This window comes from Rousettus aegyptiacus, unplaced genomic scaffold (assembly GCF_014176215.1).
Source record: "Rousettus aegyptiacus isolate mRouAeg1 unplaced genomic scaffold, mRouAeg1.p scaffold_m13_p_9, whole genome shotgun sequence".
In the NCBI taxonomy this organism is placed as follows: Eukaryota; Metazoa; Chordata; class Mammalia; order Chiroptera; family Pteropodidae; genus Rousettus; species Rousettus aegyptiacus.
The window spans coordinates 85,098,389-85,119,236 of NW_023416312.1; the positions used below are offsets into that span (position 1 = coordinate 85,098,389).

The 20,848-nt window shown below is 37.2% G+C and overlaps 1 protein-coding gene, 1 non-coding gene and 2 pseudogenes across 2 annotated transcripts in view; 3 read left to right on the top strand and 1 right to left on the bottom strand.

Moving 5' to 3' along the window:
- The window catches only part of GPC4 (glypican 4), a 102,373-nt gene that overhangs the window by 39,878 nt on the left and 41,647 nt on the right, over positions 1-20,848 (bottom strand). The window lies entirely within an intron of this gene.
- Positions 908-1,026, top strand: LOC118608191. The gene has a single exon (XR_004952972.1). It is a non-coding gene; the product is annotated as a 5S ribosomal RNA (ribosomal RNA).
- LOC118607936 lies at positions 12,887-13,005 on the top strand (annotated as a pseudogene).
- On the top strand, positions 19,905-20,023 carry LOC118608355 (annotated as a pseudogene).

The following is a 20,848-nucleotide window of genomic DNA, read 5'->3' on the forward strand; positions in this document are numbered from 1 at the left end:
TACTTGATGTAATTTTAATATTGGGGAGCTACATTAAGCTATTATTTCCTGGTGTATTTTTCCTAATTCCTCTATTGCTACTTTACTCTTTTCCTAATTTTATTTGTTCTAAAAGTAAACAATTCTTTGTCCTTGGTCTAAAGAATTACCAAAATAGTTTCTATTCACTTTCTAGATCTAAATTCACGGGGCCACAAAGTAAGCTAACATGCAAGTTGCTGTGAACTCCACCTCCTCCAAGTTATCTAAGAACCCCAGGAGGAATATACACAATGCTCTGCTTCATGGAAACAAAGAAATACAACCTCTAAAGATTTAAAATAATGCCAGAGGTAGAGGAATGTATATATTAATGCATTCTTCTCTCTTGTAAAAAAAAGTGAAATTATTGCACATAATATGCTATGCATATAGAAAGCCTAAAGTCATTTGACCTAAGCATTAATAATAAAGAACATAAATTACAGTCATTATGCAGATGTATGATTTGAGATCACCTATCAATCAATAAAAGAAATGTAGCTAGTTAGCATTTTGCAAAACCTTGCCAAAAATATAGCTCTGGAGAGCTTAAGACTGTCAATTATTTTTAGGTGCACTAATCCTCCAAGGTAGGATAGAGAAGGCCAATCAGAAACATGTTTATTTTATTTTGAAAATCAGTTTTATTATATTTTTCTAAGAATACTCTTCATGTGAGTATAGTTGGAAGAGTTAGGGTTGCTACTGTAACACTCCATATTTCATTTCAGTGACCATGCAACAGCTTTAAAATCCACTCCAGACAGAAATCAAGCTGGACTTTTTACTGATTATTAAAAAAGCAATTATAAACCACAGTTTATATCTGGCAATCTTAGAACCCCATGTGAACTGTACCAAAGGTTTATTTAAAGTAATGCGCACCATCTATGGCCATACTACCCTGAACAAGCCTGATCCCATCTGATCTCAGAAGCTAAGCAGGGTCGGGCCTGGTTAGTACTTGGATGGGAGATCACCTAGGAAGACCAGGTGTTGTAGGCCTAAAAATAATAGGAAGGAAAAAAGGAAGGAAGGAAGGAGGGAGGGAAGGAGGGAAAGAAAGAAAAAAGGAAGGAAGGAAGGCACATCAACCGAAGTGAGTGAATGGCCTGAAATGCATACTTGGACCTTATGTTACCATCACTTTAGAGCAGCTAGAACTGCATCTGTTTTGCACATTTTCAACCACTTTGTCCAAGTCCAGTGCTTAACAGTGCTTACTGGTGATTAGCCCAAAACTCTTAAACAAGTCTGAGGATCCAATAAATACTACCACAGCAGTCAGTGCTAATATAAGGCTCCTGGAAATGTGTTGAGGAACCTTGAGGGGTAGGCTAGGGGCAGACAGAAAAAGATGGGAGTACTCTTGTTTTACGACTAACAAAGGAGAAGATCTTTCTTGTCAATGACTCAAGTGCACATACCATGATGGCATCACTTTAGAGTTTCTCTCAAATACTAATTTATCATTTTTATTGGTCATATAACTTAACGAATGTCTGGGGATAAATGATTCCAAATGCCTGTTACATATTTACCTACAAATAAAAAGTAGCTTTGAGGAAACACCATTGAATATGATGGTTTTTTTCTTTGGCGCCCAACAGTACTTCCAGAACCTGTGTCCTCAAGTTATGGGTCATAATCCCTGATAGACCAAGGTGTTGGCAGGACCATCTCTAAGATAGCTAATTAGACCAGGCTTGGAAGGTCACCAGGTTTCTCAGGGTGAGAGAATGCTGGCCACCAGCAGCATCTTGCCCTTTCTCTACACCACTACTGTGCTAAAGTTTTATGACTTCCCCTGTGATGAGCCTCCTCTAGGCAATCACATAAGGCATCAGAGGAAGGGAAAAGGCGGAAGGTATCCTCAGAAAAAAAAAAAAAAAAAAAAAAAACAAAACTGGAGACACACCTTTCCTGAACACCAGAACTTCCAACTTGGATTGATATTCTTTATTATTTCCTAATAAGATCTATAGAAATTCCCAGGAATCCAATTCTCAGATAACCTGCCACAGCCATTTAGGTTTCACAGCAAGATCAGAAAGGGCCGGCAGTGACTACCAGTTTACTGCAAGTATAAATGCAGTCGGTGGGGTGGGGGGAGGCTCAAGATAACCAGACACTTGCTCTAATACAAATATATCAATACCTTTAATTTTATATACATTTCATGGGTTATGTGGGTCATGAACAGTTTTAACATTCTTTTTTAATAACTGTTTTCATCTTGCATAACTAGGAAAAAAAACCTCACCTTTTTTCTCCCTTTCATGACATACTTCAAATTCCTCCATCCAAAATACACTGTGAGAATAGGTTTTCAGTTAATCTACTTTCTAGGAAAAATATTCCTAAAGAACAACGTATCCATTAATCATGAGTCTGCCCAAAGATATTTCTCCAAATGGCTATGTAAAAAAGCTTTTACACTACAGTGATAGCAAAGTCTGCTGCCTCACATGAAGAAAAATGGCTTTCAACATCAGATTTAAGTCACACATAACCATTCTTTCAAATTCTAGGCAAACATCAATTAAATGACAAAGAGGAAAGAAACATTCACTTTTTCAATGTTTGTACTTAATTACATCTCTTAAAATCCACTTCCACAAAATTCTTATTAAAGGTTATAGTAGTACATTACAACTTACTCTAATACATATCTGCATTGAAGGACTCTTAATAAGTCTCAGTTCAAATGGACAGGGACATGAGCCACAGCTGAATAGGAGTTAACTTTATGAGAGAAAATTCTTCTGAATTTTATTACTACAGGCAGATGGAGGAGGGGCAGACCCTCATTTTGCAAGGCTGAATTCCTTCAACCCTCAAAAAAGCTCCGCCCCACCATTATCTAGTACATTAACACCTGAGCTCACCACCCTTGGGACATATACCCTACAATTTATTCTCATTTAACAGGCACTTTGCCATTTAGAAAACTTTTATTGACAAAAGCAAAGTTTTCAATGTATACTTCCTCTTCTAGGTCATTTACTGGAGCTTTAGGTAAAATCTGTTGCAGTCCTAATTTTGGAGAGAATGCCATTATTAATGTTGGTATCTAGAGAATTATTTATCTCTACACTTTGCTTCTGTCTCAAAATCAGTTTTAATGTTTGATGAAACAGGTCCACAGTTCTGTGGTGATGACACTTAAGGTTCCTTTGCTTGGTGTACAATCCCCTGAAGAGCTTTTCAGAGCCTAAATCAATCACATATGCTGGTTTCCTTTTGTTCCCATATGTTTTAGTCCCTTGAGGTCATTAGCCAAGCACAGATTCTGCCTTTCCCAGAAGATTAAGTTTGCTTAAGTTTTCAGTATTCTCACTCTTTCAACCAGCTTGCTTTTATAAGTGAGGTTTCCTGGGTCTGATAGGGTTTTATTCTACTGGCAATATACTAGCTCCTTGGCACATTTCCATTTCATAATCTCACCTTTCAGACTTGTTTCATCGGGATTATACCTGTTAATTAATCAATCACATTTGATTTGTTCATTTGGATTAAAAAATCCAGCATATTTACCGCTTCTTGACCCAGTTACTTCAACCAGTAAACCTCAAGAGATTATCTGGAAATGGAACTCTGCCCTAAAATTTTTCCCAAATTTAAATCAAAGAACTGATTTTCTTCCAAAGTAACCTCTGACACAATTTGGCAACACGAAACCATTGTTGGTGCTTAATGTGGTACTTATGTATCAAATGCCTTCCTATGTGCCAAATGCCATCCACAAGTGCAGAAATACAAAAGGCTTGGTTTCTGCCCTCGTGAAAACTGTAAAATGAACAGATATGGATTTTCATGTTATTCTATAGGCTTTTCCTCTCCCTCTTATTCTATCATCTAAACTCATACACACACATGTGCATACACCCCACAAAGATTTCTGAGGTCCTCTGATCTTATTTTTGAACAACTCAAGTTCAAAAGACAGGAATAGAGGCAAATCCACCCCACTCGTACTTCTCACACTGGGAGGGACATCAATAGATGTGCCTTAGGATGTGCCTTTGGGCAAAGTGGGAGAGATTTATTTGCACATTCAAATATAACCTATGCATTGCAATACATGCCATGTCCATTTTTGGAGTAATCCGAAATTACAGAAAATATTAGCTTAGACTCAAAGCAGAATCTTGCAATGAGGGGAATACGCAAACTCCTTGGGGACCTAGTTCTGCTGCTTTTCTTGGTCCACAAAACTTCTCACGCAAATGCTTTTTAGTTATTTGGCTTGACTTTAATTTTTTTAAAGTTAACTCTCAACTGATGTTAATGATTTGATATTTTTATTTGTTAAGAAATGATCTTTTTCAGTTACAGTCAACAGTCAATATTATTTTATATCAGTGATGTACAGCATAGGTGGTTAGACATTTCTATAATTTATGAAGTGATCCTCCCCATAAGTCTAGTAGCCACATGGCACCATACATAGTTATTGCAATATTATCAACTATATTCCCTATGCTGCATTGTATACCCCCTTGACTATTTTGTAACTGCTATGCTTTGATCTTTTAAAGTCTCTAAATCTGGTCACTTGATGATGAGCTTCCCTAGACTCATATTCCAAAAGTCAATACATCACTGGCATCACTCCATTTGACATTTACAGCTGAGGTCTCAGGAAAGAAGCTTCTGTGCCCTCAATTGACGGGCATGCCACACAACAAAGTAATTGAACTACAACACAATTCCTCTCTATCACAGTTTGTTCTGGGCTCTGAAACTCTGATAAAAAGGTGCTCGAAGTTAAATGTAAGGCCTTACTTAGGGAAATCTTCAGCTGGGCTGCCAAGCCAGCCACCCATTTTCCTCTGGTTTCTTTAATATCACAGAGAGGAAAAAATAAAGATAGATCTTGGGCACTAAGTTAAACTATTAATGTTAAAAACTATTTACAAAACAAAAAATTACTTTCTTATGGAAAATTGAAAAATGATGTCTCTTTGCAAGCAAGTGACAAGGAAGAGAGAAACCAGTCATCTGTTCTGCATTCTAGTCCTTACAAGCCCTGACCATCCTCAGATACAGGTCTGTCAGATCAGAGGTCTCTTACTCACCCCAGGGCCACAGAGATAAAAATATTCTAGAAAGCAACTAGTAAGTTGAAGATAGCCTGGCCCTCTTTACAGCAGAACTATGAGGTAAACCAAGAATGAAGGGGCTGCCTTGTTACCATTTTTGCTTTGGGTGGGGATGAAAGGAGAGAGGCCATTCTAATTTGAACCTCTAAGAAGAAATGAGGTTTGCTGCCATAGGGTTAACAATGGAGTCACTATAGAATGGTGTTGTCTGTGACAAGACCTAAGAGAGGTACCAGAAATCAAGACAAGAGACAAGCTTGAGACCTTATGTTCACAAATTCAGGGTATCAGACAGCTTTCTGTGGCCTGGAACAACTGAGTAACTGGGTGCCTATCTGATTATTTCAATATCCAATTTGTGTTCCATAAATCTTTGGGTCATGGGCCAACTGCTTACTCATAAAACAATTAGTTTGGTGAAATATCTGATCCCCAAAATATTCTAACTACTCCTCCAATCCCAGAATGTAACCCGTCATCAAGGCCCATCAGCGACTTTAAGATGAACCACCGCCATGGGAGGTAGAAAAATTAAGGACTACAGCCAACAAGGGGCAGGAGTGAGAGAAAAAGAACTAAATAAAGAGAAGTGGGCCAAGGGAGAAAGAAAGACAGAAAAGATGATATAATCCAAGGCTAAGTAGTGTGTGAGAGGGCCACCTACAACTAATGCAAATGGCAATCTGACACCAGGGCTTCAGGCTCCATAATAACTTCTATCAAGCACAGGGACATGTTTTTTCTCTTTAGTTTCCAATGCACAGAGCCTGCAGATGGCACACAGCATTACTATTGCAATTATTGACTGTGATTATCATGAAAAGTCTTTGATGTGACAGCAAAAATTATTAAAATGGCTTTTCTTAGAAAAGAGGGGCAATAAATACAGCCTCCTTTGGAAAATTCAAGGACCCAATTTCATACCAGCACCTTCTCCCAAAAAGGAAGTCACTTTAATGTACTTCTTTTCAGTCCCTCTCCTTGAAGATGTTTTATCTTACATGGAAAACAAATAATAATATGTGGTTCAGGATATATTTTTAAGAGTATACTTAAAGATACTTCAAAGGAAAATAAAAATTAAAGTAACCTTTTCCTTGTAGACATATATATTTATTTGCATAAGCTCTCAGTTTTTCCTGATTCCATGGTAACCGACAAGAGGTAATTGTTTTTAATTTTTATTAAAGTGTGATTGGCACGCAATATGTTAGTTTCAGGTGTACAACAGTATTTCGACATTTTTATACCTTACAGTGGGATCACCACAGTATGACTAGTGACCATCTGTCACTGTGCAGTGTAATCACACTATGGACTATATTCCCCTTCATCTTTTTCACCCATATCCCATTCCCCTCCCCTCTGGCAATCAATTTTTAAATTGCCTTTAAAGATGAGAACAAATGACAATTAATATTAAATGCCAGTCTTGTTCTAAAGATAACACTTGGCAGTACTGTGCTTACCTGTTTGAATTAGTAAACATTTTAGTGTACTTGGTAACAAGATTTATGTATTGGTAACTAGAAATATGAAAGAACAAGGAAGAGCTCACTTTGCCCTCTTTCTTTCATAGGATCATAAATGGTGCAAGGTCACATTTTTTGTTGTTATTGTTTTTAATCTACCTAATCTTATGTTTTAACTCTAAGTCAAGACAGCATAATCCCAAATTATATCCAATGTTACAGGAGCACATACATTTCCACAGTGCAAAACTTTAAAACATTTCCTGGAATCCGTTTCAACGTTGGAACAGGGAGAAAAGTCATTTGAAATGCTGAAGCAAAACAAATGTCCATTATTAAAAGCCCTGACTTTGGCAGATGAACTGACTAAATTAGAATGAGTTCGCCCAAGCTATCTGAAAAGAAATACTTTTTTTTGGCCCATGGGTGTTTCTGTATTTAATATGTGACAATGAGCACAGCCCAATACAAAAAGACCAACTAACATAACCCAAGTTTAACTCCACTATGGTTAAGTTCAATCATATGGAATGACAACACTACAATTAAATAAGCTTGTAAAAGAACCATAGTTTAAATCTCAAGTTTCATAAAGACATACTTGAAGAGGTGCTCAGTAGCACACATCTGAGCTTCCATTCAGCCTAATACCAGTGGGTATGGGTAAGTGTAGGGCATGCTCTTGTTAAAAAAAGCCATTGTTTCATTACTGTGAGATGAACCTTCATGGTGCCATGATTTGTGGCTGCAAACATAAACAGAAATTACGTCGAAAATTATTACAAAATGAGCCTATGTTTAGAAAAAAAACATGATGCATTTTGCCTATTGGTTAAAACTCATGGCATTGACAAATTTGGTAGCCCTGGGATAGCATATAGACCCCAAACTTCTTATCATCCCACCAGTGAATACCAACTCAGAACAAGAAGGGTCAGGCTCTTCAAGAATCAAGAGCTTCACTTTACTCAGCATCACCAAGGTTCCTCAGTCAGATCAGTTCAATACAAAACAAATGAAAAAAGTCACAAGCAGGAAACTCAATAAAGAGAACAGAAAAGCTTACTACACACGGGATTTGTTCTAAGTCTTTGAGGCAGGGAAACACCATGTTGTACGGAAAGCATAAGGGCTTTGGAGTTAAGTAGGTCTGAGTTTGAACTGAGTTTTGTTCTTTACTATGCAACTTTGGGTCAGTCTTTTTACCTCTAAGACTAATTCATCTTCTGAAAAATGGGGACAAAATTAGAACCTACCTCAGAGTCATTGGAAGCAGTGAATGTATACAGTGCTTCACTCAACAGTAGCTACTATTATGAATGTTGATGTCAGAAGATGCTATACATTGCTCAGAAGGGGGATCCTTTCTATGCTTCATGGTTCAACTCTATTTAATCAAAGGAAGAATGTTTTTGTTTTCTTACTATTATTATTACTGTGACAACTACGATTATTATTAGTCTTAGGCAGCATTTATTTCTAAAAATTATAGACTAAAAATCGGTTTAGCTTTATTTAGCCAAAACACAAACTGTCCCTTGGTAAAAATTCAGGCTACAACAATATCACTCTGGGATTTGTCTAGAGAATCTTTTATTTAGTTCTGAAATGGCTCTGGCATGTCCTTGGAGATTAATGAAAAACAAAGTAGTAAAGATTTATTCATGTAAAATTGCCATTATTTTAAGTCAAAAAAGGTCAAATATCAGCAAGTTCACAAGTCTGGCCTAATATTTTAATGAATCAACTTTGTGTCAATCTCCAGATATTTCTATATATATATACTATGAAAAATTTGTGTTCTAGAATTCCTGTACTTATGAACTCAATTCAAAAGATTGAAAAAAAGCATTCCTATTTTACTCAAATGGGTATCTCACCTTTTAAAAAAGTTTGTATGCCTAGAATATGCACTATTAAGTCGACTGTACTATCCTGACAAATGATCAATTCCTTCTGAACAGCCAATTATTTTGTTGAAAGAATACTCTGCTCTATAAAAATAAAGGTGGATGATTCAGAAATTCAGAATGAGGATAAATGCATGTCAAACAACACCCCTCAAAAAAAACACCCTGAGATGAAGGAAGTTTGTTCCCTATCACATCAAAGGAAGGGAGAACAAAGATGGAGATGACAGCTACCTGCACAACTGTGACACATTTAAGTGCTGATTTTTTGATGTTGTTGATGAGCATATATCAGATCGTTTTACAGTTTATTACCTGATCATCTCCTTATACTCTATTTCTTAAATATTTCTGTCAAATAAGTCTTCCTCTACTAGGTTTTAGACTGGTACCATATATTTCCCTCCATTATTCCTTTACAATTGTGCTTAAGATTCATACACACAAATGAGAAAAAGAGAATTCATCAACATAATACTTATCTGCCAAGATGTGTAAGAAAGATTTAAAGAGATGAAAAATGACTGCTTCCTGGACAAGCATTTCTGTGAGGGGGATGGGAGGTGCGCAGAGAGAGAGGGAGTAACGAGGGAGATACCCTGGCCTTGGTCCTGAGTAATATATATAGGAGTTAGGGCACCCAGTAAGTGAATAAAAGTATGTAATGGTGATCACAGCACTATTAAATTTAACAATGTGATGAGAGAAAAAAAGGAAAGTTCGAAACCCTTTACATGTGTTTTTCCTGTTTTTGACTAAGAAGCTATGAAAAATCTAGGCATTATTGGGGGAGAAAGAGTTCAAAAAGTAAACAACATGCAAGATGCCCGCAGACTGGTTTAAAAATAGAGAAGGAAACTTGCCTACTGTTACCTCAGAGTAAGTGCTTCCAAGTACTTAGATTTTGAGGAGAGGTCTGGAGAGAGGGAAGAGAACCTTTGGTGTGGCTAAAAGATAGAGTGAAAAGAAGTAAAGGTATCTTTGATGAAATAAAAAGCTAGTCCAGAATGGGAATAGAGAAAAGCCCATAAGGCATAGAAGGTCAGACACAAAATAAAAATTAGGCAGGAGCGACTTGCAAGAGATTGGAAAGGCAATAGAGTAAGAGGCTCTTTCACTCTATCAAAGGGAGGAAGCCATTTACAACATTGAGGACCCACTTAATCACAGTCACAGGGCTAAAAAGGAGATGGTTCATAGACTGAATGAGTTCTTTGTTTTCTAAGAAAATTCGCATTCCCAAACCAGAACACTGAAGTAGGCAGGTCAGAGGTACTAGATCAAATAGTGGTAAACATGATGCTCTGCATCTGTAGATAAATCACTGGGACCAGATGGTATCCACCAGCCAGTTTTGAAGTAACTCGAGGGTGAAATTGTTTTGGCCAACGTGTGTAGGCTGTCTTTACAAATAGCCACTGTGCCCAAGAGACTGGTGCTTGTCAATGTAATTACTATTCATAAGAAGAGCTCCAGAAAGGACCCTGGGAAGTAAAAACCAATAAGACTAATTTCCATATCAAGTAGGCTGGCCAACTTCACAATAAAGGTGAAATCACTGCACATTTACAAAAATAAAGCCTCTAGGGGAGAGAAAACCAAATATTTTGGCAAAGAATAAAAACTATGCTCATATTAATAAAACAAAATTTATGGGGTGGGCAATACAAGGAGAATTTCCCTTCGAATAAAGGGGGCGCTTAAGATAAAATTTATGGAGTTTGCTTAAAACACAACAGAAAGTATTATCATGTACCTGTGGTATTATATACTGGCACTGAATCTTAAGAGATATAAAAGAGATAAGCAAAACTCAGAAGTAAGATAAAAAGATCAGGTAATTAAGAGATGTGGAGGAGACAAAGGAAAATAAATTAAGGTTCAGTGTGGGAAAACAGGAATATTTCTTTTAATCAAGCACATGGAAAGGCTTTTAAAAAGTGTTATTTTATAGCTTCCTGATATACTAAAGGTATTCAATAAACAACCTTAGAACCTTAAGAGTAGAGCGATGGCTTGCACATTGCTTCAACTTTTGGGACAACCCAATAAGCAAGGGAAACCCGGGTGGGAGGTGGAAAGAGAAGTGGAGGAGGAGAAGAAGAGAGGGGGAAAAAAGGAAGGCAGATATATTTAAAGTCTGAAATTATACTGGAGCCACCCTCTGGGATATAGCCTTTATTTCACACACAAATACTCCAGTTGCATGTTTAACCAACTTTGCTGTCTGATTTCTAGACATTTAATTCCTCCCTGGGTTAAAAAGGACAAAGAGTGAACCCAAATCAATGACAGCAGAAGTGACAGCTGAAAAGGGAGGCAGAAGCAACAGTGGGAAGACCAGTTTGGGGCCATTTAGCTTAGGGGCAAATAGTTCCTCAAACTTCAAAGAGCCCTAAGGACATTACTGGATTAGAATACCATTTTTTAAATAATGTTCATGATGATGACCCTGGGACTTCTTTAACTGATTATGATTTTTATCCTTCTGATTAATAAGGCAAGGGTATAAATATTTCAGAAATATTTTCTTGGAAATGTTTAGAACATTCTTAAAAGATTGCTTGATATGTGAAAGGGCAATTATCTGGAAAAATCTTATTCAAAATATTCCCTTTTCACATTAAGCAAGATAAGTAAAACATTTTAAAACCAAGAGGAAGATCAACAGTTGTTACTAGTTGTAACTCAAAGGCTTCACAAAAATTCTAGATGTATTCCGAGACAGCAGATTAGTGGGGTGCTTTATTAAGGAAAACTGGCTTGTTTTATATATATTTAGGTCCCTTGAATTTGTGTTCTAAAAAAGCACAAATTCATTTATTTCCCTTTCACCTCAGTGTGGTATCCTTGTCCAAGACACAACTGGGCAGAGCTGATTGATGCAGCAAGGCTGCTTGTCCTTTCAAAGGACATCAAACAGATGATTAATATTGCCAAAGTATTAATCCGAGAAGGTCTGGAAGAAAAAAATTTGAGTAAACATGAAAATAAGATATCTTAGAATGGGCTTATTTATTTTTTCAAACACACATTTTCCCATTTCGGAAGAGAGACTCTGCTAACTGCACTCCACACCATTCTTTATTTCTCTTAAGACAACTCGTGCTTAGTGAAGGAAACAGATCTGAAACATCAAGGAAATAAGCCATGCCATAGAACAAGCCACTGCACACACCACAGAAGCTCTTTTGCTGGTCTTAAAGTGTTCTAGAGAATTGAAATGGGACAAATCCTGGGTAACACTGAAGGTCAAAATAGCAAAGTGTTCTGGAAAACAAAACTACGTAAGTTGTATTGTTCATTCTCCTGTATATTAGAGTACACAAATGCAAAATTTGCTCATCTTGCAAAAGAGAATAAGTGAGATAATACAAGATTCTGAAAAAAGAGCCCACAACAAATTACGTACAATAACGGAAACAAAAACCTTAAAGAAAATAAACAGAGAAGAGGTACAAAAAAACAGTGGCTCACTCTTTTTAATTTCAAAACTTCCAGTGTACCAATGTCACACATCATGTCTGTACCCTACATGAAACACATACACAATACAAATGTTCTACATTTGAAAATACAAGAGTGGTTTTACACTTTTAATGGCCTTGATTTGGAGAGTGAACCTTGATATAAACCTGTTACTGTTCCCAACCTCATAGGACATTTTATAAACGGACATGTGTTTGGTCATAGATGACACTTCGCACTGATATTAGGAGATCATTTCTTTAGAACAATGCCCTCTTAATATTTCTTACTTCTTAGCAGGATCAGACACTGAAAGCACCAGAGTAATGCCTTACTAAAGAAGAGATAAAAAGCTTACAATGTTTCCAGCATTTCTGAGAAAAACAAGCATCCTCTGTGACCACGGCTGTCCTGAAAACAGCCCTCTGTGATGGCTCAGACAATATTTATTTCATGAAAACTGACACAATGATGACTCTTCAGTGAAAACTTGTAAACTCTCGGCATGATGAAGGAGTGTTACTATAGTTCTGGACTCCCTCAAGCTCCTGTCCATTGTACAGCTGTCTCCCACTACAAAGAACAGGTAAGTCAAGTAAGGATAGCCAGAATAAGGGTAGAAGGTGGAGAGGGTGAGACTCCTTTTAGTAACACAAATGAGGGTGATGGTTTTCTATTCTGACAGATATGTCAGAATGATCGAGTGCTGGGAATGCCATGGCAGAGAGGCCAAGGGGTGCCTGGAGAAGTCACTGTCAATAGTGGGCATGGTTCAGTAATAGCAATTAACCACACATGCATGCCCTCAACCACCCCCTCAATGGTTTCAGAAATAATGTTTTTAAACATATAGCTCTGATAAAGATTGAATGTTTGTATCACCCCAAAATTCATGTTAAATGTAATACACATCTATGGCCATGCTACCCTGAACAAGCCAGATCCCTTCTGATCTCAGAAGCTAAGCAGGGTCGAGCCTGGTTAGTACTTGGATGGGAGACCACCTAGTAAAAAGAGGTGCTGTAGGTGTAAAAAGTAAAAAAATAAGGGATTGTAAACTGACAAGGTATTTGTAATCTGTGAGGTCAACCAAGGGTGGCCTCACCTAAAAAAAAATAAAACATAATGCACAACGTGATAGTATTTGGAGGTGGGGCCTTTGGAATGTGATTAGATCATGAGGATAAAACCTTCAATGAATGGGATGAATGCCCTTAAAAAAGAGGCTCCAGAGGCCTTCATTAGACACTAGATCTGCCAGCACCTTGATCTCGGACTTCTCAGCCTCCAGAGCTGGAGAAATAATTTTCTGTTTAAGCTACTCAGTCTATGATATTTTTGTTATAGCAGCCCAAACTAAGACAAGCTCCCTTTTCTCTCACTCTTCCCCAAATACCCTCAATAGTTTTATAATGGAAGAAATATGTCTTTTCCCCCCATTCCTCACCTCCCAGCCTCACCCCTTAATTCACTGGGGTTGGAAAACAGTGAAGTAAGGTTGCATGTAAATAAATCATGTTAAGTTACATGTAAGTAAATGCTATCAAAGTTTCCAACCATTAAAAACTGTAAGGAACATATGATCTTGAGATCTAATTTCCTTAGTCTATACAAGGTTAGATCAAAATTCCCTGTAAATGTAGACAGACTAAGTCCAACTCAGCTCAATAGTAACTTACTAGATCAGGACTAGAACTCTGGTTCTCTTGTGGTCCAGCTTGTGAACACCGACATTAGCCCTTAGAGAACTGCAAATTGGAAATTCATGAGACCAAAATACTGCTGGACATGCTGCTTACTGCCCCCATAGGCATTTATCTCCAACTTTTTAAAAATCAAAATACAATTTACATACCACACAATTCACCCGTTTAAAATATACAATTCATTGGGTTTTAGTATATTTAGAATTGTGAAAATAGTTGTGTAACCATCACCACTATCTAATTCCAGAACATTTCCATCATCCAAAAAGAAATTTCATATGTATTAGCAGTCATCATCACTCCCTCCCCTCCAAACACAAACACACAGCCTTAGGTAACCACTAATCTATTTTCTATCTCTATTGATTTGTCTATTTTAGACACTCATATTAGGTGAATCATACAACATGTAGCCCTTCTGTACTGGCTTTTTTCATTAAGTATAAAGTTTTCAACGTTCCTCCACATTATAGCTAGCACGTATCAGTATGCCATTCCTCTTTATGCCTATATAATATTCCATTGTATGGATATATCATATTTTGTTTATCTATTCACCAGTTGGTGGACACTTAGGTTGTTTCCATCTTTTCGCAACTATGAATAATGCTGCTACATACCAAAATACTTAAGTTATATTATTATATTTTTTTGTTTTTATTTTGATGCTCAATACAAACATTTATAGGAAACCTTTACAACACTAAAACCTTAGTAATGTCCAATTTATAGCTTGAGGTTTTTTTTCCTTTTTCTTGTGCCCAAAGGGTATTGATTCTCTTATATACCTAGGAGTAGAATTGTTGGGTCATATAGGCCAAAAAGTCTATGTTGAACTTTTTGAAAATCTGCCACCCACAGATGGAATCTGCCAATTCCATCTGACTGCCCTCAGATATAAGCTTAACACAAGTTACCGATCTCCACAAGCTGCTCTGGCCACGAGAACCAACAATGACATTTAAACTGGGAGTGATGACCAAAAAAAAACAAACTCCAAAACATGAGTTTTAATTCCTCAAATAAGAAAACACGTTTAAATTTAGTCACTGCTTCCTGTTTTCATCCTAAAATTTAGGCAAGGCATTCTGAACTTCAATACACACACAATAATTGTAAAAGTGGAAATAGAAAATAAGAATCAGATACCCTTTTCTTTAGTAACAGAATGAAACACAACTTTCAGAAATGGTTAAAGGAATAATCAACTTTCTGGATCAGAAAACAAATTATCCTGAATGCTGCTAGATATGAATGCTGCTGAAAATCTAAGACTATCCACTATTCCTAACAGAGCTATAAAAAAAAGTGCTTCCTAGAATAACTAAGACATTTAAACCAGTCACATTCCCTATCAAGGGATCCTACTAATACAAACATCATCAACTCATTTTAGGAGAATAACTTGGGTGGGTAAATACCATTACTGTCAAAGATGATGGGAGGTAGCAATTGGCCTTTCTGTGGAGAGCCACAGAGCTTGTTGATTTACTTTTATTCTGAAAATTCTTTTTATTCATTACTCAGGCTGTTGGGCAGAGCATTTTCCCTGATCACAGCTTCAGAATTTTAGCCCTAAAGCCAAATAAATAACTTTTTACAGCTTCCCCCAATTTCTTTTTATTAATGCTTTTAATTCTATTCCAACTGTAGTTCTGGTGGAGGCCTGTAGGCACACCTGGTGGTTCCCACCTAATTTTTAAAACTTTACCTTTTTTTTAATCCCACTTTCATTAATCTTTTGCCATTACCATGCCGTTCTACTTATATCCCCACCAGCTATCTTTGCTTTCTCTAGTTACCCAATGAACATTTACTGGGTACCCAATATGTCAGGCATGGTGACAAATGCTCAAGATAAAAAAAATAAGCACACTTTCTGTCTTCCAGGAGCTAAGAGTCTAGTATGGATTATTCCACCAAACCACCCTTTCCATTTCCATTTGCATCCCAGTATGATGATAGCTTACGAAGCAAGTTTCCATGTCAAAACTCTAAGAGCCTGTTGAGTTTGAGATCTGGCTATCTTGACTTTTCCTGTCCTCAGGAGACCCTCTGACTAACAGCAATACCATAGTCAAATTATTCAATTTTTATTCTCATGCTGGATAAAAACATTGATTGGGAAATTTCTTCATAACAATAAAATCGTAGGAACCTCCACCCTCAGTTAATAAACCAAAGGTAGAAAGATTTTTATTTTCGAAGGTCTTTCAAACCTACAGAATGTAATTTTTTTTCTTTACATTTTGGTAGAAAAGGAAACAGGCCTGTTAAAACCTGTAAATATGCACTGTTTTCTGCATTACTCATCCTTCCTAAATAATTGCGGCTGTTTCACATATTTTTTTTTCTGCAAAAAGATGGAGCAACATCCTATAGTGGATATTAGGTTGGAGGGCATACTTTTCAGACAGTAAGATCAGAAATGGCAAATGACTGAATAATGAAATTTTAATAAGCAATCCCTCAAAAGCAGGGCAGAAAAGATATAATACAATATAGCAGGACATTCATCAACCCTCCAATTATTTACATGCTATCAGAGCAACCTTCTCAAGTCCTTATCGGCTTCACGAATTTCAAGTCACAAGTACATAATGAAAGCATGAATTAGGTATGCACTGAGATGATTCAAGTTTAAAAAATATTTCATATCATAATATCAAGTTCCAAGATAAAAGCTCCAAAAGTTATCATTACATACAAGCACACACGTTTGCAATGGTTCAGTTCAATGGTTCCCAACCTGTGGATCTTAAGAGATACTTACAAAAGTCTATGGATTTATAGGTCTTCCAGGGACTTTTTGCACACTTAATGCTGTTTCACTTACAGAATACACTAGTTTTCTCAGACTACAAAAGGATGGGGTCAACTGCTGCCAACACAAAGCACTACTGCACACGGGATCATCAGGGAATAGAACATAAGCCAGTTCATGAGACTGTGTAGGCAGAAAAAGTGGCAGGTAAACCTCAGTGAGCTAGTGCACTTAAGACAAATTATCAAAATGATTTATAAAAAGATGGTGAACCCTATCTCACTTATGTACTCAGCAAATGGTCACCACAGGTGACACAAAACCAGTAATCTCTTGGAGCCAAAAACAGAGTACACCATTACATAGAATCTTTTACAGAGCAATGATGAAAAAGATCAGAAATCTTGGTCCTCAGACTGACTCTGCCACAAAGAGGTTGTGGCTGGGTGATTTGGGGCAAGTTTCCCTCTCTCTGGGTAAAATGACCTCTGATTTCCCTTGTGGCTCCAACATTCATAGGATCCTTAAGATCCTATGTTCCCATGATTCTGTTTCTCAGGGGCACCTAAGAGCTTCCTATGGGAGGACAGGGCTGACCAACATCAGTCCCCAAATAAGCTCCTAGACTGGGTGTTCTGCCAGTAGCTATGCTTATTTTATTTACCTGAGGATTCTCAGTCACAGTACCTGGCTGATTTGCTCTTAAAAAATACTTGTTGGATTAATGTGAAGGCTGGAAAGGGCCTACAAAGCAACAGATCTAGACCAACCTTCTTATTTCTTAGTCAACTGAGGTCCTTAGAGGTTCTTAGGAAGATCCTCTGATCATTTGTGTTCTTCTGCAGTGTATTTTTTCTTCCCTAAGAAAATCATAGGCAATTCCTACATTCTGCATTTAGTAGTGGGCCAGAGTAGTTGTATTTTTATAAATGATGAGATTAACATTATGTCTACTTCTGCAGGATGGTTCAGGTTGTACATCACAGTCGTTGAATGCCTAAAGTTGGGGACCAGCAATTTTCAGTCCATTATATTTGTAGGGCTGAAAGCCTGCCAAAGCTAATTGGGGGTAGGGCCCCTTTGCAGACTTTTTCTTTGGAAGCCAATTTAAATTTCCACCATCGACAAACAGAATATGATTCCCATTCTATCAAAAAGTAAAGGGCTGAAAAGCAATAAGAAAGTAAACAGTAATAAATGAAAGCAAAACATTCTTCCCATGGCCAGTGCCAGATTTACCTAACCTCGGTGCAGGCCTAGCAGGACAGAGATGAGTCTATAGGAATAACTTCATAAATTATATTCAAGCAAAGCACTTATCTTTTGGGGAGTCTCAGTTTCCACTATTAAAATGAAGGTTTCGTGGGCTACTTCCAGCTCTAATGCACTATGTCTTTCTCTATTTAATTTTCCATTTGAAAGAATCCAGGGGAAATCACTTACAATTGATTAAGGAATGAAATATTAAGAAGTAAATCATAGCCACTGAAACAGAAACTCAGTAAGACTAGTGTAACCGATTCACATTACCATAAAGGTCCATACTTGAGGCCCTCTTACCATTAAGTGCAAGGGCACAGGGCACCATGAAAAGCATGCTGAAACGGTTGAGAAACTTCTGGATACCACATCTGGACTTTATGAGCTAAAGTACTTTCAAAGCATGAGGGATCTATGGTTCCATCTTTGATACTTGCCCTATTCTCTTATCATGGTCTCTCTGAACCAGATTGCTTAAGAAGCACTTACCAACTGCTATAAGATAATCCAGTTATCTCAACTTAGATATTCTACTGGTAACTTTTAACTATCCTACTAACTAGTGCTCAAATAACTAAGATATTACTATCAGTGAGGGCTGGACTGGGACCCCATTCTGGCCTAACTTAAAGCTTCACCAGAGGGGCCTTCCACTCAAGGTTCATTTAAAACACTGTCCTGGAAAAGGAGCTGACCCACTGTAGTGTCTCCAAAACTAAAAATAATCCTGCAGGTCTGTGGGCTGGCCAGCTCCAGCTGGGAGGAGCAAGCACCCAGCTTTCTTACCTCTCACTACACTTAGGCTGCACATTCTTTTCAAGAACTATCCACATTCTGAATCTCATTATGTTTGTGGCAGAGGCTGGAGCTGAAGGCACTTAGAAAGCCCTCTAAGTCCTCTCCTATTTTAGCAAGTGAGATCCAAGGATGAGTGAGTGAATACATCAATTCACTTCTTTAACCCCAGAAGAAGATTCTTGTAGCCTTGTTAAGCCTCAGAAAATAAAAAAGGGACCCAAGGCAAAGAGTGATTAATTAAGTGACTTATCCAAGGTCATTCAGTATAGCCCAGGAATATTTCCTAGCTCCAAGTCCATTAAACCTCATTCTATAATAATAAACACATAAATCTTATTACAGAACACCTATTCTACACTAGTTGGACATTTATGTATGACTTGGGCATTATGGTGTTCCCTAAGCTGACAATACTTGATCACCAGGCACAAAATAATAATTCATACTTGAGCCTATAGCACTAGCACTGTAACTGGTTTAAAAACATGCACAAATAAAACAGAAAAGAGCATTTCTTTGATGCTCTTTGTTGAACCCTGGGAGAGTTTCAAAAAGAGTAAAAGATTTGCTTTGTTGGTCATTTCAAAAACAAAAACACTGAAAGGCCTTGGAGGAATGCACTTGTGTTTTTGGCATTCAATTTTCATGCAGAAGCTCTATGGAGGGAGGCAGATATTTGAGAGTTACTCCACAAAACTCCTGACTTTTACTGCATCTGCACATGTAGCCAAGGTAATGAGAAGTGATATTCATAATGATGCCCCTGAGGTGCCAGTAGAATCAGACTCTATTCTATTCTGTGTGATTCTTTTTAGACATCAGTATATATGGCTTCCTTGCCTCTTTGGCAAGTGCTCTTCCAACATATGTAGAACCTGCTTAGCCAGGAGATCAAACCTGATGGTGCCTCATTACTCAACCTTAGGCTAAGTTTTATCTAGCAAGGAATTTAAAGTTCACATAGGCTCTTTTTTCTGAAGCGAAACTATTTAAATCATTTTTAATTATCAAGTTCTTTTTGTGAATATACTGTTTCCTGTCCTTAGGGTGACCATAAATTATACTCCACACCAGGACACATTTGAGAGTGAAAGGAGATGCTATTAACTATTATGTTGGGACAACAGGTGTGAACCTGGACTGTGCTGAGCAAACCAAAACAATGAGCCCCTCCCTTGCCCATAATCTTTCAAGTATTTATTTTCCAAGACTATTTTGAATAAAAGAGTACAAAAAACTGTATAACTATTAAACTCCATGCCATCTATCTTCCAACTGTGAATCATTTTGAAACAGTACTGGAGATTAATTGGATGTGCTATTTTCTTTTCCTGGCAGCAAGCAGTCTTAATTTAAATTACCTGGACAACCAATCCAGGCCCTTCCATAAGGATGCAAGAGTCTACGGTCATGCCACCCTGAACGTGCTAGATTTCATCTGATCTCGGAAGCCAAGCAGGGTCAGGCCTGGTTAGTACTTGGATGGGAGACCACCTAGGAGTATCAGGTGCTGTACACAAAGAAGAAAAGGAAGGAAGGAAGAAAGGAAAGAAGGGGCCTCCATGATATCTAGGGGACAGCATCATACTTTATAGTACTCCAAATAACCAAACTGACTGTAGACCTCATTCTTTCCACCCTCCACACCAAAGTCTAAGGGGATGTTTTCAATTCATAAAAGCACTGTTAATAAAATTAACCATCTTTCGATATGTTTTGTACTCTCATGACTTATCAGCTAAAAGATTTTGTTAATTCACTTACAGCTTTACTCTCTTAAGATTTTAAAGAGCATGGTAATTTTTCTACCTAAGAAAATACTGAGAAAATAACTTCAATATAAAGTAATATATTAAGTGGGTGACACCTTTTATACTTTGACGTAGCTTTGTGATTTTGCTCATATACCCAAGTGTAGATCCTACCTATACACAGATGTATACACGAAAGATGTCATACAATACCTTACAATAGGCAAAACCAGAAAATTAATTTTATCCTATTTACAACTAAATAATTTTATATGAAATTATTTAAAACCACATCCTTTAATCCTCCCCAAAGCAAGCATGCAATTAGTTTAATCTTTATTAGTGCTATATATTTGCTTTCAATTATGTTATTGCATTCCTTTATGCCATCAAGTGCTCTTTAAAAATGAGTATATCCATAACTTTGCCTCCGCTGAGAAAGGTTATGACTCTTTTATACCCTATGGGGTTTTTCATCATAGTTCCTATTTTTCTGATGTTTCCATCAAGGTATAGTTCTCACAGAAGTATTGTCACTTACATGAGATAACGAGAGTCTGTCTTAAATGATATTAAACTTGTACCCATTAGAT